Source organism: Malus domestica, chromosome 16, assembly GCF_042453785.1.
Source record: "Malus domestica chromosome 16, GDT2T_hap1".
NCBI classification, from domain to species: Eukaryota; Viridiplantae; Streptophyta; class Magnoliopsida; order Rosales; family Rosaceae; genus Malus; species Malus domestica.
Window position 1 is genome coordinate 33981794 of NC_091676.1, and position 24624 is coordinate 34006417.

Genomic DNA, 24624 nt, shown 5'->3' on the forward strand with positions numbered 1-24624 from the left:
TTTGTAAGTGAATGGAACCAGCCTTGGCTAGTAGTCAAATGCGAGCATGAGCAACGTTGATTGCAACCTTATATGTCACCCATCATTTACATCAGCATCCATGTTTGCAGGATTGTTAAGAGCTAGCTAGTAGCATGCATTAGTTGTAAGAATTCAGTTGTTAATGACTAGTGACAGCTGGGAAGTTGAGAGAGATTAAGATAAGCTTCTAAAGTAAGGCTGGGTAAGCAGGGCCATTATAAATGAGCTCGGGCAGACGTCAACCCGTTTTCCCGAAAGGAATAACCGATTTCGGTTGCGTGCTAACTACTCCATTCTGCTACTGTTGATAGCCATGCCACCCTTAAATTGGAAGCTTATCCTCATCTGTTAACTACTTAGCTAATACCTGCCTTAGCTTCACTACAACGCTAATATGGAGTGTGAAGTCGATAATGATACTACATGTAAGGTTGCTGTAATTGCTCACATCTCTTTCTATTTGGGACGCCAAATAGGACTATCAATAAAACCTTCAACATAAGTATACGAACCTCTAAAGACCAAGTCTACTGATTCTTCTTTAGCTTCGAAATGGAATAAGACAAATGTTTCCACGAGCATGCCAATGACCAATCCAAGAATGCCTCCAGCAGCATTCTGAGATGATTAAAATACAATCGCCATCAACTTATATAATACAAGAAATAAACAATAGGAACCGAACAATAATCACATATTACAATGCCCCAAAAATCAAAAAATAATTTAACAAAATAGAAACTACCCTCTCGAAGATACATACCATGACGGGACTCTGGTTAAACAAAGCTCTGAATGCAGCATATCCTACCAAATATCCGGTAAGCATGGTCACCACAACATGTAAACCTGTGGAAGTTTGACTGTTATAGCACTGGAGCATCCAAACATATTTTCAAAGCGAATAAAAATTCTACAGAAAATTTACATAGTGAACAAAACAAAAAAGAAGAAATTAAAAGATTATCAATCATTCGCTTAACAAAGGGATAATGAAATATATTTTTTTTTTCTAAACATAACAATAGATGCTTTAAATTACGGAAAAATAAACCACTCAACTCTATTCCGAAGTAAGGAGAATGAATTTTAAACAGAGATTCAAATATGAAATATGTGGTCAAACTATTTCAATAAATTCTCAACACAAATGCTTCCCATGAAGCAAATCTTCTAGGCAAGTACTTTGCACACCCCTACTAATACGTACAACTCTTGTACAGATCACACAATACATACTAGGACTCACCAGAATTTCTTTATTCTTTGAAATTCCATATAAGCATTATACACCTCAAGAGCTATGTTTTGAGCAGTTGGAAAATGTATTCATTCAAATGGAAAGTATTCACTGAGACAGAATCCGGTTTCTTTCTTGCTTAACATTTCAAGCTTTACCCTTAACATAGTTCTTTCACGCTTACGTAGGCATCTACACTAGTTATTAAGACAGAAAACTTGAACAGGTAAAGAATGGAAAAGATAAAGATACTTACAAAATCACACATTTCTTCTATACGCATTCCATATCGAGGGCATGATAAAAATTACAAGGTAAAACACTACTATTTGGTTGACCTGCTCATAGAAATGGAATCAAGCAACATTTACATGCAATGGAAACCAAAGAAGACACCTGAGATGTGACATCTCAGAGTTTATCCATTAAACCTTTTAGAATGGATTCAGTTTCCATTTGAATTATCATGTTACAGTCAAACCAATCTGACGTTGTCAAGCATACCAATCCAACCATTCTATCCCCTCTAAATGTCACGATTCTAGACTTTCAGAGAATGAAAAATTGTTTGAAATAAAAAAGAACATCCTTGTATTATATCATATTCCAGTAGATGAACTAGTACCGACCATCTCTCTTCCAATCTGTTCACAGCTCTGCCTGCATTCAACAACAACAACAACAACAACAAAGCCTTTTCCCACTAAGTGGGGTCGGCTATATGAATCCTAGAACGCCATTGCGCTCGGTTTTGTGTCATGTCCTCCGTTAGATCCAAGTACTCTAAGTCTTTTCTTAGAGTCTCTTCCAAAGTTTTCCTAGGTCTTCCTCTACCCCTTTGGCCCTGAACCTCTGTCCCGTAGTCACATCTTCGAACCGGAGCGTCAGTCGGCCTTCTTTGCACATGTCCAAATCATCGGAGCCGATTTTCTCTCATCTTTCCTACAATTTCGGTTACTCCTACTTTACCTCGGATATCCTCATTCCCAATCTTATCCTTTCTCGTGTGCCCACACATCCCACGAAGCATCCTCATCTCCGCTACACCCATTTTGTGTACGTGTTGATGCTTCACCGCCCAACATTCTGTGCCATACAACATCGCTGACCTTATTGCCGTCCTATAAAATTTTCCCTTGAGCTTCAGTGGCCTACGACGGTCACACAACACGCCGGATGCACTCTTACACTTCATCCATCCAGCTCGTATTCTATGGTTGAGATCTCCATCTAATTCTCCGTTCTCTTGCAAGATAGATCCTAGGTAGCGAAAACGGTCGCTTTTTGTGATCTTCGCTAGATTGCTCCGGTCATTAGTGTGGATAAGTATATAAATGGATAGAGATAGGAAAGCAAACACAAGATGTACGTGGTTCACCCAGATTGGCTACGTCCACGGAATAGAAGAGTTCTCATTAATTGTGAAGGGTTTACACAAGTACATAGGTTCAAGCTCTCCTTTAGTGAGTACAAGTGAATGATTTAGTACAAATGACATTAGGAAATATTGTGGGAGAATGATCTCGTAATCACGAAACTTCTAAGTATCGGAGTGTGGTGTCGTCTTGACTTGCCTTATCTGTCTCATAGGTAGATGTGGCATCTTCTCTGGAAGTACTCTTCCTCCATCCAGGGGTGGTATCTTTAACTGGTGGAGATGCACAAGGTAATGTATCAATTTCACTTGAAGCTTACTTGTAGTCTCAGGCTTGGTCAAGCGCGATACAAACCATGTAGTAGGAGTCCCCCAAGTCGCCGAGCTAGGGGGTCTGCTGAAAGAGGTGACAGACAAGGTAAGCAATCAGAGCTCCGACTGATTGTTCACCTTCTCCCCATCTTGCAGCAGCATGAAGGATAAAGAGAAGAAAAATGAGAAGAGATGATATGAGATACTTTTGCTTTTGAAGAAGTAACTTTCCACAGGCTTATTCTTGAACTGAGCTGGAGGGTTTTCTTGTTTCCTCCAGAGTATAAGGCCGACTGAAGAATTTGAGGGTCAAAACAAGTCCATCAAATCTAGAGTACGTTCCACCCTGCTGATATGGGATACTTTTGCTTTTGACAGAGTAATGGGTGTATCGGCACGTGTGCTGTTACGCTTGTCTCCACATGCTTCCTTGTATCCTTCGCACTTGCCCTATCTGTTTCTCAAGCAGATGCGGAATCTTCCCTGGAAACATAAGATGTTGAAGATGAGTACTCGAGAGCAATGCCAGGTAAGTAATCAGGTAAGGGGTTCCAGGCAGTCAGTTCCTTGCTGGAAGCTTGATCCAAGTGCTGACTGATTGCTCTCTTTCTCCTTGTCTTGCAGGTAAAAACAAGGCCAAAGGAAAAGACAGGGAAAAAGCATGATATGGGATACTCTTGCTTTTAACCCTGATGATATGAGATATTCTTGCTCTAGTATAGCTTGTTTGCAGAGGTATTATCGGGGGGAAAGAAAGCTGAATATTTCGAAAGGCTTCGTTGGGAGTGCCCTCTCAGATATGATGAAGGGTTGAGCATTTTTGCAGGTCTGCCTGTCCGTTGGGGATGGAGGTCGACATATATAGGAGTCTCCCTAACAACAAGTAGTAATGCTATTCCTTTACCCTGCTTGGTCATAGCACGGTAGTGGGAGCTGCCAGTTTCACATGTTTTAACTCTGTCAGAGCACTTTGAAAAAGTGGTCTGTGGTATCTGGCTCTCGAGATTCGGAGAACGATGCCTCTTCGATTTTTGAGAAAGCAATCATGCTGGGGGTCTGGCTCTCGAGATTCGTAGAGCAGTGTCTCTTCGATTTTTGAGGAAGTAATCATGTTGGGAGTCTGGCTCTCGAGATTCGGAGGGCGGTGCCTTTTCGATTTTGGATCAAGCAATCCTGTTGGGAGTGTTGTCTCGAATGTGAGTAAAGGTTGGACATGTTTGCTAGTCTACCTTGCCACGAAGCACAAAGGTTGACACACAGAGACTTTCCAATTATCCAGCAATGGTACTGTTCCTTTACCCTCTCTTCGCTTTTGAGAAAGTAGTCATGTTGGGAGTCTGGCTCTCGAGATTCGGAGGACGGTGCCTCTTCGATTTTGGAGCAAGCAATCTTGTTGGGAGTGTTTTCTCGAAAGTGAGTAAAGGTTGGGCATGTTTGCTAGTCTACCTTGCCACGAAGCACAGAGGTTGACACACAGGGACTTTCCAATTGTCCAGCAGTGGTACTGTTCCTTTACCCTTGTGGGTAATAATATGGTAGCTAGACCTTCAAAATTTATGTGTTTAAACTTTGTTAGTGCTGTTTCTTTGCTATTCTTTTACCTTTCTTGGTCAGAGCGATGTAGTGGGAGCTGCAAGCTTCACGTGCTTAACTTTGGCAGAGAACTTTGGCAAAGTTATCTGTGGTACCCATGAGCTATTGTTGCGTGTGGGAAGTGGGTGATTGAACAGTAAGATTCATGTGCTTTCTACTCCACCAGAAGTCTTCGACAGAATGCCCATAATTTCTGCAAAGCTGAGTGTGCGTGTGACAGGTGCTGACAAGGCTAGAAAAGTAGGTGTCTCTTCGATTTCTGAGATCGGCCCTCGTGGTCTCTGAGCAGCCCAGCTTTTGAGAAAGCGAGCGCCTCTTCGATTGATTCGGAGAACGATGCCTCATCGATTTTTGAGAAAGCAATCATGCTGGGGGTCTGGCTCTCGAAGATTCGGGGAGCAGTGTCTCTTCGATTTTTGAGAAAGTAATCACGTTGGGAGTCTGGCTCTCGAGATTCGGAGGGCGGTGCCTCTTCGATTTTGGAGCAAGCAATCTTGTTGGGAGTGTTTTCTCGAATGTGAGTAAAGGTTGGGCATGTTTGCTAGTCTACCTTGCCACGAAGCACAGAGGTTGACACACAGGGACTTTCCAATTATCCAGCAATGGTACTGTTCCTTTACCCTCTCTTCGATTTTTAAGAAAGTAGTCATGTTGGGAGTCTGGCTCTCGAGATTCGGAGGACGGTGCCTCTTCGATTTTGGAGCAAGCAATCTTATTGGGAGTGTTTTCTCGAATGTGAGTAAAGGTTGGGCATGTTTGCTAGTCTACCTTGCCACGAAGCACAGAGGTTGACACACAGGAACTTTCCAATTATCCAGCAGTGGTACTGTTCCTTTACCCTTGTGGGTAATAATATGGTAGCTAGACCTTCAAAATTTATGGGTCTAAACTTTGTTAGTGCTGTTTCTTTGCTATTCTTTTACCCTTCTTGGTCAGAGCGATGTAGTGGGAGTTGCAGGCTTCACGTGCTCAACTTTGGCAGAGAACTTTGGCAAAGTTATCTGTGGTACCCATGAGCTATTGTTGCGTGTGGGAAGTGGGTGATTGAACAGTAAGATTCATGTGTTTTCTACTTCCCCAGAAGTCTTCGACAGAATGCCCATAATTTCTGCAAAGCTGAGTGTGCGTGTGACGGGTGCTGACAAGGCTGGAAAAGTAGGTGCCTCTTCGATTTCTGAGATCGGCCCTCGTGGTCTCTGGGGAGCCCAGCTTTTGAGAAAGCGAGCGCCTCTTCGATTTCTGAGATCGGCCTTCGTGGTCTTTGAGCAGCCCAACTTTTGAGAAAGCAAACGCCTCTTCGATTTCTGAGATCAACCCTCGTGATCTCTAAGCAGCCCAGCTTTTGAGAAAGCAAACGCCTCTTCGATTTCTGAGCAGGCGCCTCTTCGATTTCCGAAGCTCCGTCGAGTGCAGATTTTTATAGAGGCTGACATTAAGTTCCAAAGCACACTTGAATCTCCACCAGTAGAAGCTTCATTCTTGCACTTCTAAGATCTTGATTTGTCCGACCTCTTCTCTCTTCAACACCTTTGAAAATGTCTGGCCCCTCCGACCGTCGTTTTGACTTGAACCTTGTTGAAGAGGCAGCCCCGCCTTCTCCAGACAACATATGGCGCCCATCCTTCGTCTCCCCTACTGGTCCTCTTACCGTTGGGGATTCCGTGATGAAGAATGATATGACCGCTGCGGTGGTGGCCAGGAACCTTCTCACTCCCAAAGATAACAGACTACTTTCCAAACGGTCTGATGAGTTAGCTGTTAAGGATTCGCTGGCTCTCAGTGTTCAGTGTGCAGGTTCTGTGTCTAATATGGCCCAACGCCTATTTGCTCGAACCCGCCAAGTTGAATCCTTGGCGGCTGAAGTGATGAGTCTCAAACAGGAGATTAGAGGGCTCAAGCATGAGAATAAACAGTTGCACCGGCTCGCACATGACTATGCTACAAACATGAAGAGGAAGCTTGACCAGATGAAGGAAACTGATGGTCAGGTTTTACTTGATCATCAGAGATTTGTGGGTTTGTTCCAAAGGCATTTATTGCCTTCGTCTTCTGGGGCTGTACCGCGTAATGAAGCTCCGAATGATCAACCTCTGATGCCTCCTCCTTCTAGGGTTCTGTCCAGTACTGAGGCTCCAAATGATCCCCCTCCGGTGCCTTCTCTTTCTGGGGCTCTACCGACTGCTGAGACTTCTCCTAAGCAACCTTTGTGAAGGCTCCGTCTTGTGTGTTTATTTTGACTCATGTATATGTACATATTTGTAGCTGATCGGGGATATCAATAAATAAGCTTTCCTTCATTTCAACGTATTGTGTTAAATACACCAAAGCCTTCTTCGCTAAGTTCTTTGAATTTTCTTTTGTTGAAGCTTGTATGTTGAAGCTTTCTGAGTGGAGCATGTAGGTTGGGGTAGTGTTCCCTTAATTTCCCGAGTGAGGAAAACTTCTCGATTGGAGACTTGGAAAATCCAAGTCACTGAGTGGGATCGGCTATATGAATCTTAGAACGCCATTGTGCTCGATCCTGTGTCATGTCCTCCGTTAGATCCAAGTACTCTAAGTCTTTTCTTAGAGTCTCTTCCAAAATTTTCCTAGGTCTTCCTCTACCCCTTCGGCCCTGAACCTCTGTCCCATAGTCGCATCTTCTAATCGGAGCGTCAGTAGGCCTTCTTTGCACATGTCCAAACCACCGTAACCGATTTTCTCTCATCTTTCCTTCAATTTCGGCTACTCCTACTTTACCCCGGATATCCTCATTCCTAATCTTATCCTTTCTCGTGTGCCCACACATCCAACGAAGCATCCTCATCTCCGCTACACCCATTTTGTGTACGTGTTGATGTTTCACCGCCCAACATTCTGTGCCATACAGCATCGCCGGCCTTATTGCCGTCCTATAAAATTTTCCCTTGAGCTTCAATGGCATACGGCGGTCACACAACACACCGGATGCACTCTTCCACTTCATCCATCCAGCTTGTATTCTATGGTTGAGATCTCCATCTAATTCTCCGTTCTTTTGCAAGATAGATCCTAGGTAACGAAAACGGTCGCTTTTTGGTATTTCTTGATCTCCGATCCTCACCCCTAACTCGTTTTGGCCTCCATTTGCACTGAACTTGCACTCCATATATTCTGTCTTTGATCGGCTTAGGCGAAGACCTTTAGATTCCAACACTTCTCTCCAAAGGTTAAGCTTTGCATTTACCCCTTCCTGAGTTTCATCTATCAACACTATATCGTCTGCGAAAAGCATACACCAAGGAATATCATCTTGAATATGTCCTGTTAACTCATCCATTACCAACGCAAAAAGGTAAGGACTTAAGGATGAGCCTTGATGTAATCCTACAGTTATGGGGAAGCTTTCGGTTTGTCCTTCATGAGTTCTTACGGCAGTCTTTGCTCCTTCATACATATCCTTTATAGCTTGGATATATGCTACTCGTACTCCTTTCTTCTCTAAAATCCTCCAAAGAATGTCTCTTGGGACCCTATCATACGCTTTTTCCAAATCTATAAAGACCATGTGTAAATCCTTTTTCCCATCTCTATATCTTTCCATCAATCTTCGTAAGAGATAGATTGCCTCCATGGTTGAGCGCCCTAGCATGAACCCGAATTGGTTGTCCGAAACCCGTGTCTCTTGCCTCAATCTATGCTCAACGACTCTCTCCCAGAGCTTCATTGTATGACTCATTAGCTTAATACCCCTATAGTTCATGCAATTTTGTACGTCGCCCTTGTTCTTGTAGATAGGCACCAAAGTGCTCGTTCGCCACTCATTTGGCATCTTCTTCGTTTTCAAAATCCTATTGAAAAGGTCAGTGAGCCATGTTATACCTGTCTCTCCCAAAAGTTTCCACACTTCGATTGGTATATTGTCTGGGCCTATTGCTTTTTTATGCTTCATCTTCTTCAAAGCTACAACCACTTCTTCCTTCCGGATTCGACGATAAAAAGAGTAGTTTCTACACTCTTCTGAGTTACTCAACTCCCCTAAAGAATCGCTCATTTCATGTCCTTCATTGAAAAGATTATGAAAATAACCTCTCCATCTGTCTTTAACCGCGTTCTCTGTAGCAAGAACCTTTCCATCCTCATCCTTGATGCACCTCACTTGGTTTAGGTCCCTTGTCTTCTTTTCCCTTGCTCTAGATAGTTTATAGATATCCAACTCTCATTCTTTGGTATCTAGTCGTTTATACATATCGTCGTAAGCCGCTAACTTAGCTTCTCTGACAGCTTTTTTCGCCTCTTGCTTCGCTTTTCTATACTTTTCACCATTTTCATCGGTCCTCTCCTTGTATAAGGCTTTACAACATTCCTTCTTAGCCTTCACCTTTGTTTGTACCTCCTCATTCCACCACCAAGATTCCTTTTGGTGTGGGGCAAAGCCCTTGGACTCTCCTAATACCTCTTTTGCTACTTTTCGGATACAACTAGCCATGGAATCCCACATTTGGCTAGCTTCCCCCTCTCTATCCCACACACATTGGGTGATTACCTTCTCTTTGAAAATGACTTGTTTTTCTTCTTTTAGATTCCACCATCTAGTCCTTGGGCACTTCCAAGTCTTGTTCTTTTGTCTTACTCTTTTGATATGTACATCCATCACCAACAAGCGATGTTGATTAGCCACGCTCTCTCCTGGTATAACTTTGCAATCCTTACAAGTTATACGATCCCCTTTCCTCATTAGAAGAAAATCTATTTGTGTTTTTGACGACCCACTCTTGTAGGTGATCACATGTTCTTCTCTCTTCTTAAAGAAGGTGTTGGCTAAGAAGAGATCATATGCCATTGCAAAATCCAAGATAGCTTCCCCATCCTCGTTTCTCTCCCCAAAACCATGGCCACCATGAAAACCTCCATAGTTGCCTGTCTCCCTGCCCACGTGTCCATTTAAATCTCCTCCTATAAATAACTTCTCCGTCTGAGCAATTCCTTGCACCAAGTCTCCAAGATCTTCCCAAAATTTCTCCTTCGAACTCGTATCCAACCCTACTTGAGGTGCGTACGCACTAATCACATTGATAAGTTCTTGTCCTATTACAATCTTGATTGCCATGATTCTATCTCCTACCCTCTTGACATCTACAACATCTTGTACCAAGGTCTTGTCCACGATGATGCCAACACCGTTTCTCGTTCTATTTGTGCCCGAATACCAAAGTTTAAACCCTGAGTTTTCTAGATCCTTTGCCTTACTACCAACCCACTTAGTTTCTTGTAGGCACATAATATTTATCCTTCTCCTCACCATAACTTCCACTACTTCCATAGATTTTCCCGTTAAGGTTCCTATATTCCACGTTCCTAAACGCATTTTGCTCTCTTGAACTCTACCCTTCTGTCCTAGCTTCTTCACCTTCCCCCGTCTAATAGGATCAAAGTACTTCTTTTGTGTGTCCCGGGTAAAGTTGATAGGAGCATATGCTCCCAAACAACTTTGAGTGGAGTCGTTCGAAAAGAAGTTTCTATGGCCCCCTTGCTCATTTAACACTGCATCCGGGTGCCGATGGAGATGCAGCGACCCTTGCTCACTTATCACTGTGCTCAGGCCACACAGCGCGCCACTTACGGGTGACGCCCTAGCTTTAGCGCGATTTTGTTCTGGATTCATTTTCATAAGGATTCGACGTGATCATGGAGTGCCGGCTGTCGACTACCTGACGCCCTCCCCCTCCTCCTTTATCCGGGCTTGGGACCGGCCATGTAAGACATAGGCGGAGTTCTCTGCCTGCATTCCCCTCATAAAAATCAATTTTCATCAATGGACCAAAGCAATAACTACAAATTGAACACTTCCCAATAAGATGATTGAATTAAAGAAACTTACGCCATTATCGCAGAATTGAAAAGGTCCAAACTCAATGCATTTGCCACAAGTAATACCATTCAGAAACAAACAATAAAATATTATGTCAGACATGTATAAACTCTTTATCTTACCAAAGCCGAGTTGATCCTTGTAAGAAGACAAGGGCTCAGTGGTTTCTTTCTGTAATGTCCTTCACATGTTCTGCATATGCATTCCTCTCCAAAACTTCAGCCAGCTTCTTAAGTCTAGCCTTCAACTCCTCACTCTAAACACAACAAGAACAATTACATTTCCTTTGGAATCTCTGGAAAATACAGGAAAAAATAACAAAGTTCAATTACAAACCAAACACAACACAACAGGGTTGTTTTGCGTTTCACCTTTTCTCTGGGTTTATGGCTGGTGAGGACAAAGAAGAGTTGGGCCAAGTGCAGTCGGGTCGAGGCATCGGATGCAATACGGTACTTGGTTTTGGAGGCGAGATTGGAAGCAATTTGCTGGAGTTTAAGAGAGAGGTGTGGGCTTGTGGAAGCTTGAGGTGAGGAATGAGAGGATGAGTTCGGTGGTTGATACGACCAGTCCAGGTGGGTTCGTCAGATCACTGCTCATTTTCCTGTGATTTTATTAAAAGACCATAGGGCTTCAATTTATGACTAACTTTCCATAACAGATAGTATTAATAGTAATGATCTATTCTTTTTCTTTTTACATAAATTAAGAATCAACAATCATGCACAAGAGAACCATGAAAATGAAAATATGCCATACAGAGCTATCTTTTAAAGGCTGTTAAAGTTGTTCACATGTGTTCTTTTATCTCCCTTCAATAATCCAATCCCATATTATTTCTCTAAACTACCAATTTTTCCACTACCCAAAGAGAAAATATGACAAGGTTTACCTTAGCATCCCAGTAGTGGAATTAAGGTCAATTATAACATCATATCAAATAGTAAGAAACTACAAAGGATGGTTACATGCCACATAGAAAACTCAACTCCAATAGATTATGCAGACTATCATCAAAGACCCAGGAATTACAAAACACAACTGTCCAAATGAAATTAAAAAACACCCAATAAGCAAGAACATGAGAATTACCTTGGCAAGGTGTTATGGAACCGAGCTCAATATTCAACCGAAAAGAAAATTAGAAAATGGTTTTGATCTGAAAACAACATTCACCAGAATTCAGGAAAAAAGGAGAAAAAAGAAAAAGAAAAAGGAACATGACAAAATTGAAGACTGATAAGAATTAGGTTGTTAATAGTTCAACATTTTAGTGAGTAATGCAAAAGTTAACAATCACAAAAATTATGACAGAAAGTTCAATAAACTGGCACTCTGATGTTATAGAACAACTTAAAAAGACAAACTGTATGGTGACACCATTTATGACCTTTTCAGGACAATAGGGGAAACAAAACTTCCCAATCATAAAGAAAGTCACAAGTAATTCCATTCAAAAGATTTCCCTAAGTCAAACTTCAGTTATATCTCTACATGATCATTAGAAGCTCTAAGCAAAGCCTAAGTATGACACTGATCTGCAGAGATTCAGAACAAATTCTCTCCCCAAAGACATTTTTCGCCTAATTTCCAGGCTCAAATCATTCAGCCATGCAAATAAAGGAACATAATCTGATGGATCACAAAAACAGGAAAAAGAATCAAGCCATGAATGCACCCTGGTACAGTAATTTTCATGCCAAAATGTTAGATTTTGGTTTTATATGTGAATCTGAATGATGAAGGTGCAGAAGAATTTTGGACTGATATGACAGCAAGAGCAAAATGAAGAGAGAGGTTTGCAAATCTGAAAGAATGTTACTCTGAACATTGAATCATCATATTCATCACTTTGAGCTAGTGAGCTCAGAAAGGACAAAATATAACCGTTCGAGGGAGAGAGTTTTGCAATTCAACTCAATCTCAACCAGTCATCTTACAACTTAAGAGATTAAGACACATGACAGTTACTAAGACCTATAAGACTTAATAAGCAAAATACAATTCAAATGATTAGCCTGCCAATATAAGCACAGACTAATTTCACATATAAATAAGTACATCAATTTATAATCCAACACTCCCCTTTAAATTGTGGACTGATTTTACTCCAAGAAGCTCTCTGAGATGATTGAAGTGACCCTTTGCTAAAGCTTTTGTGAATATATCTGCAACCTGCTCCTTGGTTGGGAAATAGACCAAATCAATCACTCCTTTCTGCAAAGCTTCCTTAAGAAATGATACCTCCTATTCATGTGCTTGGTTTTTTGATGGAATATGGGATTCTTAAGAGATGAATATTGCTGAAGTGTTGTCACAATTGAGTTGCCTCAGTTTCAACTTCTCCAAAATCCTCTAAAAACAAACCTTAGCCAAGTAGCTTAAGTTGTAGCTTTTGCAGCATTTATGTTCTCTGCTTCTGCAGTTGACAGTGCTATGCAATGTTGCTTAACAGAGGCCCATGAAAACATTCCACTTCCAAAGGTGAAAGCATAACCGGATGTGCTGCTCATAACATCTTCAGAGCCACTCCAATCACTGTCGCAGAATCCAATTAGTATGGCTCCTTTTCCTTTCTTCTACTCCAAGCCAAAATCCAAAGTCCCTTGAATATATCTTAGAACTCTCTTTGCAGTTCCAAAATGTTCGTTTGAGGGACAACGTATGAATCTAGCTAGCAAACAGGCAACATACATTATGTCTGGCCTTGTTGCATTAAGGTATACCAGGCTACCAACAACCTTTCTATATTGAGCTTCAGCAGCAGCACCACTATCATCTTCTTTCCTTAATTTGTCACTAGGAACTAATGGTGTGCTCATAGGTTTACAATGTTGAAGACCAAACCTTTTGAACAGTGAGGAAGCAGATTTACTTTGATGAATGAAAATGCTTGCCTCAGTTTGTATTACTCCCGTGCCAAGAAAATGGTGTAGAAGCCCAAGATTAGTCATCTCCTTTATTAAGTCCTGACTGCTTCCAATATAAATGATATCATCAACATAGATAGACACTATGAGAATTTCTGCACCATCTGTACTTTTGGTATACAAGGTTGCTTCACTAGTTCTTTTCTTGAACCCACACTGACCCAAATAGGAATCAATCTCTCTATACCAGGCGCTTGGTGCCTGTTTCAAACCTTATAGAGCCTTGTACAATTTGTAAATCTTGTTTTCTTCTCCTTTCACAAGGAACCCCTCTAGCAGATCAACATAAAACTTTTGTAGACTTAACATCCAGCTAAAACAACTTCCAATTCTTCTGTGCAGCTAGAGCAACGAGGGTCCAGATTGTGTCCAATCTAGCTACAGGAGCAAAAGTTTCATGAAGTCAACTCCTAGCTCTTATGCATATCCCTTTGCCACCAGCCTTGCCTTGTTCTTTTGCACCGAACCATACAGGTTGAATTTGGTTTTCTACACCCATTTAACTTGAATAATAGGTTTATCCATTCGTCTGTTCACCCGTTCCCAAGTATTGTTCTTCTCAATCATGTCCATTTCTTCCTCCATTGCTTTTGTCAATGAATCATATTGTGCAACATCTTCAAAATTTTCATGCTCAACAATGCAGAGACTGCAGTGTTGACAAATCTCATTTAAGTTTCTCCATCTCAAGGGGGTTGAATCATAACTCTCTGAATCTAGCAGACCAGTCTGTGAACTAGTAACTGGACTTTGTCAACTAGAAGATTCACTGAGTGTTGATGATGACAAAGGAGTTGTGGCAAAAGGTTGACATTGCTGCACTGGCATAGCAATTCCTTCAGTCTCACTCAATTCCATAAAATCAGTAGAAATGAGCGGAACACATATCTCCTTGACTTTAAGTTTCTTCCAGTCCCATTTTCCATTCTCATAAAAAATCACATCTCTAGAGATGGTCACTTTCTGTATTGCAGGATTAAACACTGTAGCCTTTTTCATAGCCTTTTTCATGAGTTCCATAGCCAATAAAGATGTCTTTAGCACTTGTCTCCTCCAATTTGTGTCTCAAATTGTTTAGTGTGTATGTATAACACACCGAACGAAACACTTTGAGACATTTAATCCCTGGTTTTCTCCCACTGAACATCTCAAATGGTGTCACATTCTCTAGAGCTTTTGTAGGCCATCAATTCAGCATATACACAACAGTGTTTACTGCTTCACCCCAGAGGTTGTATGAAAGATCCTTCTCATGCAACATTTAGCCATCTCAATTATTGATCTGTTCTTTCTATACAACTCCATTTTGTTGTGGAGTGTAAGCAACAGTGAGTTGCCTTTCCAAGCCTAGAGACTCACACAATCCAAGGAATTCATTTGAAGTGAACTCCCCACCTCTATCTGTCCTCAGCCTTTTCAGAAAGTAACCACTTTGTAATTCCACCATGGCCTAGAGTTTCTTGAAGATAAAACACATCTGACTTGTTCCTCAAGCAGATCCAACACATTCTTGAACAGTCATCAATGAATGGAAGGAAATACCTATTCCCACTCATTGTTGGAACTTGCATAAGGCCACGCACATCTGAGTGCACTAACTCAAGTGGCTCCTTTGCTCTCCAGGATGACTCCTTCAGAAATGAGTCCTTGATGTTCCTATAGCACAACCATGGCATAATCATCTGTCTCCTGAATTTCAGGTAAGCCTAGCACCATTTCTAGTTCTTACAATTGCTTCAAACTCCAGTAATTCATGTGCCCAAATCTTCTATGCCAAAGTGTAGCACTCTGATGAACATTGGTTCTCAATGGAAGTTGATGACCAGTGGAAACACGTATTCCCCTTTGTTTTACACTCACAACCAAGTTTGTCAATGACTAGTCATCAAACACATCCACCTGTAGTCTCCAAATAACAGAAAATTCCATGTTCTGTCATCTGTCCAACACTAAACAAATTCTCTGCAAGTCCAGGTACCATCATCACTTCTTTTATGTAACTCTTGCCTTTCATTGTGTCAATGACCAGTGTTCCTTTTCGTTTCACATCAACCAAGACTCCTGTACCAACTTGTACTTATTCTTGTTTATGTCAATATTCACAAGCAGGTCTTCCCTTGAGGTCATATGATTGCTGCATCCACTTCTATGTACCACACACATCACAGTTTTTCTTCACATTATTTGAGTGACTGGCATAGAACAAATTTCCAGTAAAACTGACCTGCTGCATAACTTTGTTGAGGTTGCGGTTCTTAGCTACAACAACAACAACAAAGCCTTTTCCCACTAAGTGGGGTCGGCTATATGAATCCTAGAACGCCATTGCGCTCGGTTTTGTGTCATGTCCTCCGTTAGATCCAAGTAATCAAGTCTTTTCTTAGGGTCTCTTCCAAAGTTTTCCTAGGTCTTCCTCTACCCCTTCGGCCCTGAACTTCTGTCCCGTAGTCACATTTTCGAACCGGAGCGTCAGTAGGCCTTCTTTGCACATGTCCAAACCACCGGAACCGATTTTCTTTCATATTTCCTTCAATTTTGGCTACTCCTACTTTACCTTGGATATCCTCATTCCCAATCTTATCCTTTCTCGTGTGCCCATACATCCCACGAAGCATCCTCATCTCCGCTACACCCATTTTGTGTACGTGTTGATGCTTCACCGCCCAACATTCTGTGCCATACAACATCGTTGGCCTTATTGCCGTCCTATAAAATTTTCCCTTGAGCTTCAGTGGCCTACGACGATCACACAACACGCCGGATACACTCTTACACTTCATCCATCCAACTTGTATTCTATGGTTGAGATCTCCATCTAATTCTCCGTTCTCTTGCAAGATAGATCCTAGGTAGCGAAAACGGTCACTTTTTGTGATCTTCGTTAGATTGCTCCGGTCATTAGTGTGGATAAGTATATAAATGGATAGAGATAGGAAAGCAAACACAAGATGTACGTGATTCACCCAGATTGGCTACGTCCACGGAATAGAGGAGTTCTCATTAATTGTGAAGGGTTTACACAAGTACATAGGTTCAAGCTCTCCTTTAGGGAGTACAAGTGAATGATTTAGTACAAATGACATTAGGAAATATTGTGGGAGAATGATCTCGTAACCACGAAACTTCTAAGTCCCGGAGTGTGGTATCGGCTTGACTTTCCTTATCTATCTCATAGGTAGATGTGGAATCTTCTCTGGAAGTACTCTTCCTCCATCCAGGGGTGGTATCTGTAACTGGTGGAGATGCACAAGGTAATGTATCAATGTCACTTGAAGCTTACTTGTAGTTTCAGGCTTGGTCAAGCGCGATACAAACCATGTAGTAGGAGTCCCCCAAGTCGCCGAGCTAGGGGATCTGCTGAAAGAGGTAACAGACAAGGTAAGCAATCAGAGCTCCGGCTGATTGTTCACATTCTCCCTATCTTGCAGGCAGCATGAAGGATAAAGAGAAGAAAAATGAGAAGAGATGATATGGGATACTTTTGCTTTTGAAGAAGTAACTTTCCACAGGCTTATTCTTGAACTGGGCTGGAGGGTTTTCTGGTTTCCTCCAAAGTATAAGGCCGACTGAAGAATTTGAGGGTCAAAACAAGTCCATCAAATCTAGAGTACGTTCGACCCTGCTGATATGGGATACTTTTGCTTTTGACAGAGTAGTGGATGTATCGGCACGTGTGCTGTTACGCTTGTCTCCACATGCTTCCTTGTATCCTTTTCACTTGCCCTATCTGTTCCTCAGGCAGATGCGGTATCTTCCTTGGAAGCATAAGATGTTGAAGATGAGTACTCGAGAGCAATGCCAGGGTAAGGGGTTCCAGGCAGTCAGTTCCTGGTTGGAAGCTTGATTCCAAGTGCTGACTGATTGCTCTCTTTCTCCTTGTCTTGCAGGTAAGAACAAGGCCAAAGGAAAAGACAGGGAAAAAGCATGATATGGGATACTCTTGCTTTTAACCCTGATGATATGAGATATTCTTGCTCTAGTATAGCTTGTTTACAGAGGTATTATCGGGGGGAAAGAAAGCTGAATATTTCGAAAGGCTTCGTTGGGAGTGCCCTCTCAGATAAGAGGAAGGGTTGAGCATTTTTGCAGATCTGCCTGTCCGTTGGGAATGGAGGTCGACATATATAGGAGTCTCCCTAACATCAAGTAATAATGCTATTCCTTTACCCTGCTTGGTCATAGCACGGTAGTGGGAGCTGCCAGCTTCACAAGTTTTAACTCTGTCAGAGCACTTTGAAAAAGTGGTCTGTGGTATCTGGAAAGCTGATGTTGCGTGTGAAGATTACAGACAAGCTTTATCCAAGGAGATCCGGCTCTTGAAGTTGGGAAAGTGGTGCCTCTTCGATTTTCGAACAAGCAATCCTGTCGGGGATCTGGCTCTCGAGATTCGGAGAACGATGCCTCTTCGATTTTTGAGAAAGCAATCATGCTGGGGGTCTGGCTCTCGAGATTTGGAGAGCGGTGTCTTCGATTTTTGAGAAAGTAATCATGTTGGGAGTTGGGAATGTTTTCTCGAATATGAGTAAAGGTTGGGCATGTTTGCTAGTCTACCTTGCCACGAAGCACAGAGGTTGACACACAGGGACTTTCCAATTATCCAGCAGTGGTACTGTTCCTTTACCCTCTCTTCGATTTTTGAGAAAGTAATCATGTTAGGAGTCTGGCTCTCGAGATTCGGAGGGCGGTGCCTCTTCGATTTTGGAGCAAGCAATCTTGTTGGGGGTGTTTTCTCGAATGTGAGTAAAGGTTGGGCATGTTTGCTAGTCTACCTTGCCATGAAGCACAGAGGATGACACACAGGGACTTTCAAATTATCCAGCAGTGGTACTGTTCCTTTACCCTCTCTTCGATTTTTGAGAAAGTAATCATGTTGGGAGTCTGGCTCTCGAGATTCGGAGGGCGATGCCTCTTCGATTTTGGGGCAAGCAATCTTGTTGGGAGTGTTTTCTCGAATGTGAGTAAAGGTTGGGCATGTTTGCTAGTCTACCTTGCCATGAAGCACAGAGGTTGACACACCGGGACTTTCCAATTATCCAGCAGTGGTACTGTTCCTTTACCCTTGTGGGTAATAATATGGTAGCTAGGCCGTCAAAATTTATGTGTCTAAACTTTGTTAGTGTTGTTTCTTTGCTATTCTTTTACCCTTCTTGGTCAGAGCGATGTAGTGAGAGTTGCAAGCTTCACGTGTCTCGACTTTGTCAGAGAACTTTGGCAAAGTTATATGTGGTACCCATGAGCTACTGTTGCGTGTGGGAAGTGGGTGATTGAACAGTACGATTCATGTGCTTTCTACTTCGCCAGAAATCTTCGACAGAATGCCCATAATTTCCGCAAAGCTGAGTGTGCGTGTGACAGGTGCTGACAAGGCTGGAAAAGTAGTCTCAACTTTGTCAGAGGACTTTGGCAAAGTTATATGTGGTACCCATGAGCTACTGTTGCGTGTGGGAAGTGGGTGATTGAACAGTACGATTCATGTGCTTTCTACTTCGCCAGAAATCTTCGACAGAATGGCCATAATTTCCGCAAAGCTGAGTGTGCGTGTGACAGGTGCTGACAAGGCTGGAAAAGTAGGTGCCTCTTCGATTTCTGAGATCGACCCTCGTGGTCTCTGAGCAGCCCAGCTTTTGAGAAAGCAAACCTCTTCGATTTCTGAGATCGGCCCTCGTGGTCTCTGAGCAGCCCAGCTTTTGAGAAAGCAAACCTCTTCGATTTCTGAGATCGGCCCTCGTGGTCTCTGAGCAGCCCAGCTTTTGAGAAAGCAAACCTCTTCGATTTCTGAGATCGGCCTTCGTGGTCTTTGAGCAGCCCAGCTTTTGAGAAAGCAAACGCCTCTTCGATTTCTGAGATCGACCCTCGTGGTCTCTGAGCAGCCCAGCTTTTGAGAAAGCAAACGCCTCTTCGATTTCTGAAGCTTCGTCGAGTGCAGATTTTTATAGAGGCTGACATTAAGTTCCAAAGCACACTTGAATATCCACCAGTAGAAGCTCCATTCTTGCACTTCTAAGATCTTGATTTGTCCGACCTCTTCTCTTTTCTACATCTTTGAAAATGTCTGGCCCCTCCGACCGTCGTTTTGACTTGAACCTTGTTGAAGAGGCAGCCCCGCCTTCTCCAGACAACATATGGCGCCCATCCTTCGTCTCCCCTACTGGTCCTCTTACCGTTGGGGATTCCGTGATGAAGAATGATATGACCGCTGCGGTAGTGGCCAGGAACCTTCTCACTCCCAAAGATAACAGACTACTTTCCAAACGGTCTGATGAGTTGGCTGTTAAGGATTCTCTGGCTCTTAGTGTTCAGTGTGCAGGTTCTGTGTCTAATATGGCCCAACGCCTATTTGCTCGAACCCGCCAAGTTGAATCATTGGCGGCTGAAGTGATGAGTCTCAAGCAGGAGATTAGAGGGCTCAAGCATGAGAATAAACAGTTGCACCGGCTCGCACATGACTATGCTACAAACATGAAGAGGAAGCTTGACCAGATGAAGGAATCTGATGGTCAGGTTTTACTTGATCATCAGAGATTTGTGGGTTTGTTCCAAAGGCATTTATTGCCTTCGTCTTCTGGGGCTGTACCGCGTAATGAAGCTCCAAATGATCAACCTCTGATGCCTCCTCCTTCTAGGGTTCTGTCCAGTACTGAGGCTCCGAATGATCCCCCTCCGGTGCCTTCTCTTTCTGGGGCTCTACCGACTGCCGAGACTTCTCCTAAGCAACCTTTGTGAAGGCTCCCTCTTGTTTGTTTATTTTGACTCAAGTATATGTACATATTTGTAATTTATCGGGGATATCAATAAATAAGCTTCCCTTCATTTCAACGTATTATGTTAAATCACCAAAGCCTTCTTCGCTAAGTTCTTTGAATTTTCTTTTGTTGAAGCTTGTATGTTGGAGCTTTGTGAGTGGAGCATGTAGGTTGAGGTAGTGTTCCCTTAATTTCCCGAGCGAGGACAACTTCTCGGTTGGAGACTTGGAAAATCCAAGTCACTGAGTGGGATCGGCTATATGAATCTTAGAACGCCATTGTGTTCTGTCCTGTGTCATGTCCTCCGTTAGATCCAAGTACTCTAAGTCTTTTCTTAGGGTCTCTCTCAAAGTTTTCCTGGGTCTTCCTCTACCCCTTCGACCCTGAACCTCTGTCCCATAGTCGCATCTTCTAATCGGAGCGTCAGTAGGCCTTCTTTGCACATGTCCAAACCACCGTAACCGATTTTCTCTCATCTTTCCTTCAATTTCGGCTACTCCTACTTTACCCCAGATATCCTCATTCCTAATCTTATCCTTTCTCGTGTGCCCACACATCCAACGAAGCATCCTCATCTCCGCTACACCCATTTTGTGTACGTGTTGATGCTTCACCGCCCAACATTCTGTGCCATACAGCATCGCCGGCCTTATTGCCGTCCTATAAAATTTTCCCTTGAGCTTCAGTGGCATACGGCGGTCACACAACACGCCGGATGCACTCTTCCACTTCATCCATCCAGCTTGTATTCTATGGTTGAGATCTCCATCTAATTCTCCGTTCTTTTGCAAGAACGATCCTAGGTAACGAAAACGGTCGCTCTTTGGTATTTCTTGATCTCCGATCCTCACCCCTAACTCGTTTTGGCCTCCATTTGCACTGAACTTGCACTCCATATATTCTGTCTTTGATCGGCTTAGGCGAAGACCTTTAGATTCCAACACTTCTCTCCAAAGGTTAAGCTTTGCATTTACCCCTTCTTGAGTTTCATCTATCAACACTATATCGTCTGCGAAAAGCATACACCAAGGAATATCATCTTGAATATGTCCTGTTAACTCATCCATTACCAACGCAAAAAGGTAAGGACTTGAGGATGAGCCTTGATGTAATCCTACAGTTATGGGAAAGCTTTCGGTTTGTCCTTCATGAGTTCTTATGGCAGTCTTTGCTCCTTCATACATATCCTGTATAGCTTGGATATATGCTACTCGTACTCCTTTCTTCTCTAAAATCCTCCAAAGAATGTCTCTTGGGACCCTATCATATGCTTTTTCCAAATCTATAAAGACCATGTGTAAATCCTTTTTCCCATCTCTATATCTTTCCATCAATCTTCGTAAGAGATAGATTGCCTCCATGGTCGAGCGCCCTGGCATGAACCCGAATTGGTTGTCCGAAACCCGTGTCTCTTGCCTCAATCTATGCTCAACGACTCTCTCCCAGAGCTTCATTGTATGACTCATTAGCTTAATACCCCTATAGTTCATGCAATTTTGTACATCGCCCTTATTCTTGTAGATAGGCACCAAAGTGCTCGTTCGCCACTCATTTGGCATCTTCTTCGTTTTCAAAATCCTATTGAAAAGGTCAGTGAGCCATGTTATACCCGTCTCTCCCAAAACTTTCCACACTTCGATTGGTATATCGTCTGGGCCTACTGCTTTTGTATGCTTCATCTTCTTCAAAGCTACAACCACTTCTTCCTTCCGGATTCGACAATAAAAAGAGTAGTTTCTACACTCTTCTGAGTTACTCAACTCCCCTAAAGAAGCACTCCTTTCATGTCCTTCATTGAAAAGATTATGAAAATAACCTTTCCATCTGTCTTTAACCGCGTTCTCTGTAGCAAGAACCTTTCCATCCTCATCCTTGATGCACCTCACTTGGTTTAGGTCCCTTGTCTTCTTTTCCCTTGCTCTAGCTAGTTTATAGATATCCAACTCTCATTCTTTGGTATCTAGTCGTTTATACATATCGTCATAAGCCGCTAACTTAGCTTCTCTCACAGCTTTCTTCGCCTCTTGCTTCGCTTTTCTATACCTTTCACCATTTTCATCGGTCCTATCCTTGTATAAGGCTTTACAACATTCCTTCTTAGCCTTCACCTTTGTTTATACCTCCTCATTCCACCACCAAGATTCCTTTTGGTGTGGGGCAAAGCCCTTGGACTCTCCTAATACCTCTTTTGCTACTTTTCGGATACAACTAGCCATGGAATCCCACATTTGGTTAGCTTCCCCCTCTCTATCCCACACACACTGGGTGGTTATTTTCTCTTTGAAAATGGCTTGTTTTTCTTCTTTTAGATTCCACCATCTAGTCCTTGGGCACTTCCAAGTCTTGTTCTTTTTTCTCACTCTTTTGATATGTACATCCATCACCAACAAGCGATGTTGATTAGCCACGCTCTCTCCTGGTATAACTTTGCAATCCTTACAAGTTATACGATCCCTTTTCCTCATTAGAAGAAAATCTATTTGTGTTTTTGACGACCCACTCTTGTAGGTGATCACATGTTCTTCCCGCTTCTTAAAGAAGGTGTTGGCTAAGAAGAGATCATATGCCATTGCAAAATCCAAGATAGCTTCCCCATCCTCGTTTCTCTCCCCAAAACCATGGCCACCATGAAAACCTCCATAGTTGCCTGTCTCCCTGCCCACGTGTCCATTTAAATCTCCTCCTATAAATAACTTCTCCGTCTGAGCAATTCCTTGCACCAAGTCTCCAAGGTCTTCCCAAAATTTCTCCTTCGAACTCGTATCCAACCCTACTTGAGGTGCGTACGCACTAATCACATTGATAAGTTCTTGTCCTATTACAATCTTGATTGCCATGATTCTATCTCCTACCCTCTTGACATCTACAACATCTTGTGTCAAGGTCTTGTCCATGATGATGCCAACACCGTTTCTCGTTCTATTTGTGCTCGAATACCATAGTTTAAACCCTGAGTTTTCTAGATCCTTTGCCTTACGCCCAACCCACTTAATTTCTTGTAGGCACATAATATTTATCCTTCTCCTCACCATAACTTCTACTACTTCCATAGATTTTCCCGTCAAGGTTCCTATATTCCACGTTCCTAAACGCATTTTGCTCTCTTGAACTCTACCCTTCTGTCCTAGCTTCTTCACCCTTCCCCGTCTAATAGGATCAAAGTACTTCTTTTGTGTGTCCCGTGTAAAGTTGATAGGAGCATATGCTCCCAAACAACTTTGAGTGGAGTCGTTCGAAAAGAAGTTTCTATAGCCCCCTTGCTCATTTAACACTGCATCCGGGTGCCGATGGAGATACAGCGACCCTTGCTCACTTATCACTGTGCTCGGGCCACACAGCGCGCCACTTACGGGTGACGCCCTAGCTTTAGCGCGATTTCGTTCTGGATTCATTTTCATAAGGATTCGACGTGATCATGGAGTGCCGGCTGTCGACTACCTGACGCCCTCCCCCTCCTCCTTTATCCGGGCTTGGGACCGGCAATGTAAGATAAACTTACACGGCGGAGTTTGCGGTTCTTAGCTAAATGAACAAATTTACTGCACTTGTGACATTTAGGTTTACCCTTGAAGCAACACTCCATAGTGCAGTTTATCACAATGTTTACATGCCCCCTTTTCTGCAGTGCCAATTAATTCATTCTTCACAAAAACAATGGGTTTGTTATTCCACTGCTTCCCTTTGGCTTCGAAATTCTTCTGATATTTAGCATTGTTAGCAATGTTAGATTGACCACTAAAACTATTGTTCTTAGATGAAATGTTCAATCTAGCAAATGTCCTTTCTGTACTGCTTTCTCCATGTCTATTCAGCCTTTACTCATATCCTTTCAGGATAGCAACCACATCTTGAACATCAATGGTTTCCAAATCCCTAGTACTTTCAATCACTGATGCAATACTATCATAGGACTTAGGTAGGCTAATTAACAATTTCTACATTATTATCTGATTACTCAAATATTCACCATAACTCTCCATTTGATTAATCAGATCAAATAATCGAACTATATACACAGACAGGGATTCATCCTCATTCATATGGGTATATTCAAAATCCGGCGAAGGTCTTGTAATTTCACTGACCTCACTTGTTTGTCTCCGACGAACTCTTGCTTCAGGATATCCCAGGCTGCCTTTGCAGTCTCCTGAGTTGCAATCCGTGGAAAAATCTGATCGGAAACAGCTCCTTGGATAATACCAAGTGCTCTTGCATCCTTGACAAGATTCTCTTGCAGTAGCTTGCTCTCCATTGCCGAGCACTCCTTCTCCCTCTTCACCAGAGTATTGAAGCCCTTCTCGACTCGATTCCACGTGGGACGGAAGATGGTCTTCATTTTGATTTGCCAGTAATCAAAATTGTTGTCGTTGAAAATCGGTGCTCTTAGCTCTCCTCCACCAGACCTAGCCATGTTAGACTCAGATCTTTACACAATTAAAGTTTCACTGCAATGAGATATTGTTGTGACTCAATTCACAAAACTTCACAAAATTGATGCCCAGGCTCTGATACCATGTTAGATTTTTGGTTTTATATGTGAATCTGAATGATGAAGGTGCAGAATAAAACATAAGTTGCTA

General features: G+C 42.5%; 1 protein-coding gene, 1 long non-coding RNA gene and 1 pseudogene across 9 annotated transcripts in view; 1 reads left to right on the forward strand and 2 right to left on the reverse strand.

Moving 5' to 3' along the window:
- On the reverse strand, positions 1-10955 carry LOC103404090 (uncharacterized; annotated as a pseudogene).
- LOC103404091 (pentatricopeptide repeat-containing protein At3g58590) overlaps positions 10837-24624 on the reverse strand; it is an 18253-nt gene continuing 4465 nt past the window's right edge. The window contains exons 3-4 of one of the 8 annotated variants that reach the window (XR_011577547.1): positions 11464-11530; positions 10837-10975 (exon numbers count right to left, since the gene is read on the reverse strand). The gene's annotated coding sequence lies outside the window, so the exon portion shown is untranslated. Of the gene's footprint in view, positions 10976-11463; positions 11531-24006; positions 24490-24624 lie in introns of those variants that run through there. The other 7 variants (XM_070815897.1, XM_070815900.1, XM_070815895.1 and 4 more) reach the window with 7 other exon arrangements.
- LOC139192959 (uncharacterized) lies at positions 11059-23659 on the forward strand. The gene is made up of 2 exons (XR_011577548.1): positions 11059-15546; positions 23553-23659. It is a non-coding gene; the product is annotated as an uncharacterized lncRNA (long non-coding RNA).